The sequence below is a fragment of the Notamacropus eugenii genome, chromosome 1 (genome assembly GCF_028372415.1).
Source record: "Notamacropus eugenii isolate mMacEug1 chromosome 1, mMacEug1.pri_v2, whole genome shotgun sequence".
NCBI lineage: Eukaryota > Metazoa > Chordata > Mammalia > Diprotodontia > Macropodidae > Notamacropus > Notamacropus eugenii.
In genome coordinates this window covers 495,974,133-495,983,597 of record NC_092872.1, presented here as the reverse complement: position 1 = coordinate 495,983,597, position 9,465 = coordinate 495,974,133, and positions in this window count along the sequence as shown.

Below are 9,465 nucleotides of genomic sequence, written 5' to 3'. Positions count from 1 at the left end.
AAATGTTTGTTCCCTCTCTTCTCCTCATTTGTCCCACACAATAATCCTTTGAGGTAAAAGCTGTCATTATCCCCATTTTACAGATGAGAAAACTGAGGCTCCAAGAGGGCAATTGACTTGCCCAGAGTCACCCAATCAATGTCTGTTGTAAGGATTTAAACTCAGGTTTTCTTGCCTTCAAGTCCAGCATTTAATTTGCTGTACCACTTAGCAACCTTGTTGCAAACCAGGAATTCCAAGACACTGAAGGCTTTGGAGGCAGCCTGTGTGAACTGTGTGCAGTACCAAGTTTGGGGAAATTAGGCCAGTGTGGCTGGAAAGTAGAATTCATGAATATGAAATGAAATAGTTTGACTCCAGACTATGGAAGGCTTTAAATGTCAGGCTAAGGAGATTGTATTTTATCCTAGAGGAAACAGGGACCCCTGAAAGATGGAGTAGGGTAGTAACATGGCCAGACCAGTATCTTAGGAAGATTTTATAGGCAGCTCCGTGGGGAGTATTTGAGAGAGAAGTGGGATTGAAAACAGAGAAACCAGCTAGGAGGCTATTGCAATAGTCTGGGTAAGAGGAAAAAGAGGTACTTAGAAGTCATTGAACATCAAACAAAGAGGATGGTTTACTTTGGCAGGTCTGAACTAGTAGAGTGATCACGTGAGGGAAGAAAAGGGGACATCCGCAAGAATATTGTGGAGACAGCAATGCAAGGACCTAAAATATTCCCAAAGGACTCTTGAGACAAAATGCCATCCATATCCAGAGAAAGAACTGTAGACTTGGAATGCAGAATGAAGCAGACTATTTTCTCCTATGTTATGTTTTGTTTTATTTTTTCCCATGGTTTCATTTTAATTCTTCTGTGCAACATGACTAATGTGCAAATATGATAATAAGAATGTATGTGTAGAACTCATAGAAGATTGCCTGTTACTTCTGGGAGGGAGATGAGAGGGAGAGGGAGAAAATGTAAAATTTAAGGAAGTGGTTGTTGAAAACTGAAAACAAATTAATTTGAAAAAGAAGAATATTGTGGAGGTAGTATAAACAAAACATTGTAACTCATTGGGTATGGGGATGAGGGAGAGGAAAGAGTCAAGGAAGACTTCATAGCTACAAATGTGGCAGTTGAAGATGGTGGTTACCTTCCATACAAGTAGGGAAGTTTGAGGAGGACTGGGTTTAGGGAGGAAGACAAGGAGTTCTGTTTTGGACATTATGAGTTGGGATATATAGATAAGATGTCTAGCCAACAAGCTGGTGATGTAGGAGAGATCTCTCTCTCTCAGAAGAGAGATTAGAGCTGGACAGGACTGAGGAATTTTTTGTGTAGATGCTAAGTGAATCTCCATACCTAATTCTTTACCAACTCAGGGTCAATTGGTGCCATGTTTCACTAGTCACAAGCCAGACCTACCATTCCTACTCTGCTAATCCTTATTCTGGAGTAATAGCCAACATTTAACTGATACACTCCTAGTCAAGCTACTGGAGACATTTTTCGGTGTCTAACCGCAGCTGGGTTCCCTTCCTGTTGCCTGGAAATTTTTCTACTTTATTCTTTTTGTTTCCTTATCCCTATACTTTCTCGTTTACTTCATAGCCCCAGTTCTACCTTTCACACTACCTTGAACTGACAACATCATCTCCGCTCCTTGACTCTTTAATCCTTCTCAGTGTCTTCACAGGCTCTCCTTCCTTTTCTCTTGTTTCATAGGGTGAGCCATCCCTATCCTTTGCCACAGTTGGATCCCATCACTGTCATCTCCCTCCTGGACACTGATCCAGTCAGCACTAGTACCATCCCATGCATGATGAGTCACAGCAGAAGGCAAACTCAAGGAGAATGTGAAAGGACCAGTATTTTCATGATAAAACTTCCCTGATGGCCTTAGATTGCCTGATACGGCTTCCTGGTCCGGGGCCATTAAAAGTCCCATCCACATGTAGTCAGGGCCTCTCAGACTTGGTGGATGTCTGAGACCACAGGAGTTTCCATTCCCCACCCTTTCTGATGAGTCGTTGACCAGTCACATTTCCAGATGGAGACAAAGGGCACCACATCCAGAGAAACTAAGTGTCATGGTGTGTTAGGCCAAAGTAAACCATCCCCTTTGTTCAGTGTTCAGTGACTTGTATCTCTTTTTTTCCCCAACATTAACAAAGAGGTGCTGGCATTAGAGCCATGCCTATGGTTGCTGTTTAGTCATTTCACTCTTTGTGATCCCATTTGGGGTTTTCTTGGCAAAGATATTGGAGTGGCTTATCTTCAGCTCATTTTATAAGTGAGGAAACTGAGGCAAACAGGGTTAAGTGACTTGTCCAGGGTCACATAGTTAGTAAGTATCTGAAGCTGGATTTGAATTCATGAAGATGAGTTTTTCTGACTCTAAGCTCAGTGTTGTATCCACTGCACCACCTAGATGCCTTTGTGGAATTAGGATAGGCTTGGGTTCAAATCTTTCTTCTGACACTTACTAGTTGTGTGACCAATGACAACTCATATAACCTTTTAGGACTTCAGTTCCATTATCTGTAGAATGGGGAAAATTACGTCTGTAGCACTTACCTTACAATGTTATCGGGAGGATCAAGTGAGATCATATTTGTTAAATATTTTACACAACTTATAATACTATATAAATATTGCCTATTATTATGATTTGATGAGTTTCCTCTAGGACTATCTGTTCTTTTGTTTTATATCTGCACTCCTTCTCTTCTTCTGACCTTGGCAAGTTCTCCCTCTTGTTGCCAGTTTACTCACTAGGGCACTCAGATGGCTCCATCCCAGTCACTGACAAAAGGGAGTCTCTTTGTGTTGGTCCTTCATTGCTGAAGAAGACCATGCCATCAGAAAAGTGATGATATGACTTGCACTTGACTTTGTTTTGAGTGAGAGAGGGCTGTGCAGCCTCACTTCTCCAGAGCCATCTGAATCCAGTGACTTGATATTCTTCAAGATGACTGGAGATGACCCAGGATGCACTGGGAGACCTTGGGCCCTTTAGGCCAAGGCCTTTGCAGGTACTCACTTAGGGTGAGGCAACGCCCATTCATTGAATAGGCCTGTTTAAGAATGAGCCAGGGCATGACCCCTTTAATGAGGTCAAGAAAAAGAAAGACCTCAGGCTGGGAGGGAAACAACAACAGTTACTACTGATAATCACTCCAAAGCTAGGAGGGTCCAGAGGAGCCCTTAGGCAGAGGCCCATTGTTTCAGAGTGTAGTAGGTTTAAGGTTTTGGGAGAGGACAGGACCTGATGAAGGGCCAGTATGATCAGCTACAATGTATCTCTCTCTAGGCAGACATAGCACCAAGTGCCCACTACGGTCTTTTCCACCTCTGTAGCCCAGAGTACTCCATTACCCTTATGAGACAGCTATTAACCCAATTTAAGAGTGTAGTATTATTACTATTTGGGTGCCATTTCAGACAGCTGATTCATACTGAGCACACACAGTCCTCAAGTTTCTTTCATATGAACTACTAGCAAGCCACAACTTCCCCATCTCATTTTTGTGCAGTTTTTTATATTGATGTGAAGACTTTATATTTATTACCAATACATTTCAGCCTATTAGATTTTGTCTATTGTTCTAGAGAGTCAAGATATTTTTGTATTCTCTCTTCCAGTGTGTCATTTGTAATGCTCAGTTTTCTGTAATCTGCTCATTTGAAAAGCATGCCATCTCTTCTATTATCTAAGTTATTGATGAAGATGTTTAACAGGATAGATAAATCCCTACATGTAGGTTGACATTGAACCGTTAATCATGACTTTTTTGTGTCCAGTTATTTAGCCTGGTCTGAATCCACTCAACAATACAATTGAAATTAGGAAAATTCTAATTCTCTATGATACACTGGGTCTGTGGGTTTCAAATGAGCACCAGATGAAAGCATTGAAAGATCAAATTTAATCTGAACCTGTGCTCATTCTGCTGGTGCTTGGCTAGCATCTGTAGTTGGGTGCAGTGGCTCAGAACTTTGTTCACACACTAAAAGGAACAGTGAGCTTGCCCACCGCAAGGAGAGGATTTCTAGCTACTTCTCAGTGAATGGTAACAGAGAATAACCTGTCCACTATGAGAGTCAGGGGGGACATCTAGAAAAGACAATGTGAAAGTGACAACCAACTGAAATGCCAGTAGAGAACAGGACAATGTTATCACCAGAAGCACCACTGCGTTGTCCTGGACACACATCCACCCTGGCCATGTTTGTCCTCTTTGTATGTACCCTAGATGTATATGCCCTGGGCACATACATTTCTCTTGTGTGCTCCTTCATGTATAAGTCTTGGGGGAATGTGTTTTCCAGAGTTCTGTCTTCTATGTATAATCACTCTGTGGTTGGGTGAGTTCTCTATATGTATATCCTTCCCTGGTGGTAGCATTGTAACTTGTTGGAAAGTGAGCTCCTTATGTGTATGGAATGTTCTTTTCTCAACACTTTATTTGCTATGTGGTTTGATTAAATAGCTCTTACTTTGAACTGATGATTACCCTGACTGGCTGGTAAGAACAAACACATTGGTGAAAACTCATGAGTTAGGTTTGGTTGGGTCAATTTGTACCCAAAATGTCCATGGCTGCTTTCTTGGTAATAGCAAAAAAAAAAAAAAAAATCCGGATACAGATCTGATTTTCAACAATTGTGGAATGATTGAACTAATTGTTCTATATTAATGTAGTGGAATGCTACAGGACTGTAAAAAATTACAACTATACAAAAATGGCAATGATGTAGCAGGATGCTAAACTTGCAGTCAGGGAGACCTGGGTTCTAATGCTGCTTCTCTGCTTGGGATAAAGGATAGTTAGTTACTTGCAAAAGCTTCTCTAAGGTTTTATTCTTTGATGGGGAGAGTTCCCATGCTCAAAGAATCACTGATTCTTAAAATGTTCACTTGATGCATGAAAGAGACCAAGAAATATGGAAAGATATGAGGGGATGCAAAGTAAGAAATAAGAAGACTACATTTGAAAAAAATGGCAACTGCTCCAAAACTTTATAAATATACACATGGAAGAGAGGTTGGAATGGGACATAAATAAAGTATCACTATTAGTTTTAAGAGTCTATACTGTGTGATTATTTTTCCTTATTAACCACTAGGTGGTATTGCTGCCCCTAATCTGATCTTGTGCCATGTACTGGGAAGTTCTATACTCCCCTTATGTACCCGACCCAATCCTAGAGGAAGTTCTGGGGAAGTACCAAGTTCTCCATGGTTCTCAGAGCACTGACCACTTTTCTCCCTGATCCCCTCTCCTCCCTCATCATTTCTACAACAGGGTAGCTTTATTCCCACCATTAGTATAAGAAGTCTGGTCAGTGTGGATTTATCCATTAAAAAATAACTTTGAAGCTCTTCCCAAGGGGAAAAACCTTGACTCTTCCATATGTCCTATTATATTTACCTGAGCCCTGATCATAGAATCAGGACATAATGCCTGCTTCAGCCACAGAGAAAGGCAAAGCATGTCACTGCACAAGTTTTTTTCTCATAGGCATTGGATTTGACTCTCATTTGGACTCCTAAATTTTGACATATTGACTCATTGGATTTTGACTTCTCAAATTCTGACTTTTTTACTCATGAATTTTGACTCCTAGATTTTGATTCCCAAATTTCCATTCCTTGATTTTTGACTCTCAAGTCTAGCTTTTGATTCCCAAAGGTTGACTCCAGGATTTTGACTCTTGAGCTTGACAATTTGACTCAACTATTTTGACCCCAGGATTTTGATTTCCTGATTCTGATATTGTGAATCACGAATTTTGACTCCCTGGGTTGTGACTCCCATTTTGCCATTTTGATTCATGAATTTTGATCCCTTCAGATTTTGAGCCCCAAATGTTGACTCCTTGATTTGGACTTTCAAATTCAGACTTTTTGTCTCATGAATTTTTACTCCCTTGATTTTGGCTCCCAAATGTAGACTTTTTGACTCCTTAATTTGATTCCTGAATTTTGACTTCCTGAAATGTGACTCCAAATTTTGACTTTTTGAGTCATGAATTTTGACCACCAAATTTTGATTCCCAAATTTTAACATCTCGATTTTGACTCTCAAATTTAGACTGTTGGGGTTCTTATCCTCCTTGGTCTCTCTGTAGTATCTGATATTTGATTAGTACCTTCAAAATATCTCATACTTTGTTGGCTTCCAAGGTGCTATACTCTTCTTGTTTTCTTCTGTTTCTCTAATCACTTTCCTTACTATGTTCTTCTCCCTGGCAATGCCATTCATCCCCATGGCTTAAACTGTCACCTTTATGAGGATAACTTTCAAAGCTTTATCTGGCCTCTTTTCTGAAGGATCAGATTTTCATTTCTAACTGCCTGTGGGACAGCTTCATTGCTATGTCGTATTGGTACCCATACTTCATGGGTAAAAAAAAAAATACCATATTTGTGATTTAGCTTTTCAGCCTGTTTTTCCTTTTGATATCCCTATTCCTCTCAGAGGTGCCACCATTTACCTAGTCCTTCATGTTTAAAACCTTGGTTTTAGTTTTTACTTTTCTTACTCTCTGTTGTGGTAACATTTCTCTTCCCAGTGCTAAAATCCTCATTATCCAGAATATTGTAATAATGTCCCAACAGTTCTTCTAGCCTCTATTCTCATTGCTACAATCCATTTTTTTCTTACTGCTACCAGAACAGCCTTCCTTTGGCATAGATTTGGTTATGTAATTCTCCTGCTTAAAATCCTTCAACTTTTCCCTTTGGTTGTTGGTCAGACATTTTTCAGTCATATCCAACTCCTTGTGACCCCATTTTTGGTTTTCTTGGCAAAAATACTAAATTGACTTGCTACTTCCTTCTCTGGCTCATTTTACAGATGAGGAGACTGAGGCAAATAGGGTTGAGTGACTTGCCCAGGGTCATATAGAAAGTAGGTATCTGAGGTCAGATTTGAACTCAGGAAGATGAGTCTTCCTAAGGTCTGCCACTCTGTTTGCTGCACCACATGGCAACCCCCTTTCCCTATTTATACTAAATAATATTTGAACACATTAGTCTGACCTTAAAGCCCTCCACAGTTAGGAATCCACCTAACCTTTCCAGTCAGTCTCATACTATTTGAGATTAAGCATAGAGAAGGCAAGAAGGCAGGTTTAGTCAGGGTTGGAGATTATTGGGGGAACAGCGGAAACACTAGGAGGCAAAGGATTCAAGGATGAAATACAGTTCATTGTTGAAAAGATAGAGGCAAGACTGTGAAGAAAAGAAAACAGAGCTAGAGGTAGGGTGGTGAAATGGAGCACAGGGAGGGATTGGAGACTCGAAGCTTCCAATGATGGTGGAGCCAGGATAGAGCAAGAAAAACAGGGATGTGAGAAATATGAAAGGAAAGGAGATTTTGATCAGAGAGGGGAATCCCAGAGTTCAGCAGGTTGCATCAGAGTGATGGTGAAGTCCAGCAGTGTGTCCATTTGAAAATGGAATTCACAAGAACTGAGAAGGTGAGGAACGATAGGGCCAGCATTAGAAGTAGAGTTTCCAGGGAATCAAAAGAAACCAACAAGTTCATCCTTCTGTAAGCTCATCAAGTTGTTTGAAAGCTCCCTTGATCAACTTTTTACATTTACATCAGTTTTAAATATGCCTTTCTGAGGCTTTTACCTTCTTGGTTCTGCCCCCGGGACTAAGCAGAAATATATTTTTTATACCTCTTTCACATTACAGCAGCAATTCAAGTACTTGAATATTGCTGTCATATTCCTTATTTGCCTTCCCTTCTCCCAGTTAAACATACTGTTTCTTCATTATGATCTTCACAACATGAACTGCCAGTTCTCTGACTGTTGTGGCTGCCTTCTTCCAGACAACTGCAGGTTTGTCTCTGTGCTTTCTAAAATATTGTGCCCAGAGTTGAACACAGCACCCTAGCCATGGTCTGACCAAGACACAGGATGGCAAAACCATTAGTTTCCATGTGATGGACATTATGCCTCTTTTAATGGGGCTTAGGTTAGCATTAGCTTTTGGGGCTGTTATGTCACACTATTGACATTCATTGATCTTGTAAAATTCCCAGATTTTTTCTTTTCACACAATCTCTTGTCTAACCACACCTTCTATCCTTGAATTTTTTAAAATAACAAATTTAAAACTTCACATTTATCCCTCATTAAATTAAGTTTTCTTTGATTTAGCCCATCATTATAGCCTGAGGAGATCCTTTTGCTCTTTCTCACTAAATGTGTTAGCTATTCCTCCGAAATTCTTGTAATCTGCAAATTTGACAAGCATAGTTTCTGTGGCTCTACTTGCAATTTTGACAAAGGAAGGGAATAAGCACTTTTATTGTGTCTCCCGTGTGTCAGGCACTGTGCTTAGTGCTTTTACAAATATTTCATTCAGTCCAAGAACCCTTTGAGATAGATGTTGTTATTACCCCAGATTTTGCAATTAGGGGAACTGAGACAAATAGAAATTGAGTAACTTGCTCGAGGTCTCATAGCTACTAAGTGTCCGAGGCCAGATTTGAACTTAGATTTTCTTGGCTCTAGGTCCAGAGTTCTATCCATTGCACATCAGCTGTCTCCAGCTGAAAAAAGTGTATAGCTTCACAGAAAGACAGATCCTTGTACAATTCACTGGAGACTTCTCCAAGTTGATATCTACCCACTTATTCAATTCAATAAATATTTATTTGACACCTATTATGTACTACCCTCTGGATTCAGTTGTGCAATCAGTTCTGAATCTCTCCAACTCTAACCTAGTAGAGTATGACCTTCCACCTTGTACATGAGGGTAGCATGGGAGATCATGAGAAACTTTGCTGACTATACCATGGCTATGGCATTCTGCTGACCTACCATCTTGTAACCCTATATAAAAAAGTAAATAGTCTGACATGATCTGTTCTTAATGAAGCCATGTTGGCTTTTAGTGATTACCGATTCCCTTCTCAAATGCTCAAAAACCATGTGTTCTAGATTTCGTCAGGCACAGAAGAAATCAAACTGACTGATATTCAATACGCTGTCTCTATTCTTTGCTCTTTTTTGAAAATCAGAACATCTACCCTCAGGAATTCTAACATCACCTCTCCTATTCTCCTAAGTCTTTCAAAGATCATAGACAAAGACTGACCAATCACAGCTTGCAACTCCTTTGACACCCTAGTCTAGAATTTTTAAGGGTCCAGTGGCTTGAACTCATGGATGATGGTTAGCAGTTTTTTTATTGTTCCCTTTACGTGCCTTCAGTTGTCATTCTGTGGTTATCATTTTTGTTCTCTCCTTAATCCAAAGATAATTGTTCCTGACAGAAAAAAAGAAAATGAGCCAAATAATAGCTCAGTACTTCAGCCTTCTCATTGGTGTCTCTTATTATTGATTCTTGCACCCCAAGCCAAGGTTCTACTCTTTGATCTTCCCCTTGTTCTCCTCAAATCACTAAAGAACCCATTTTCATTGTTCTTAGCATTCATTGCCACTCT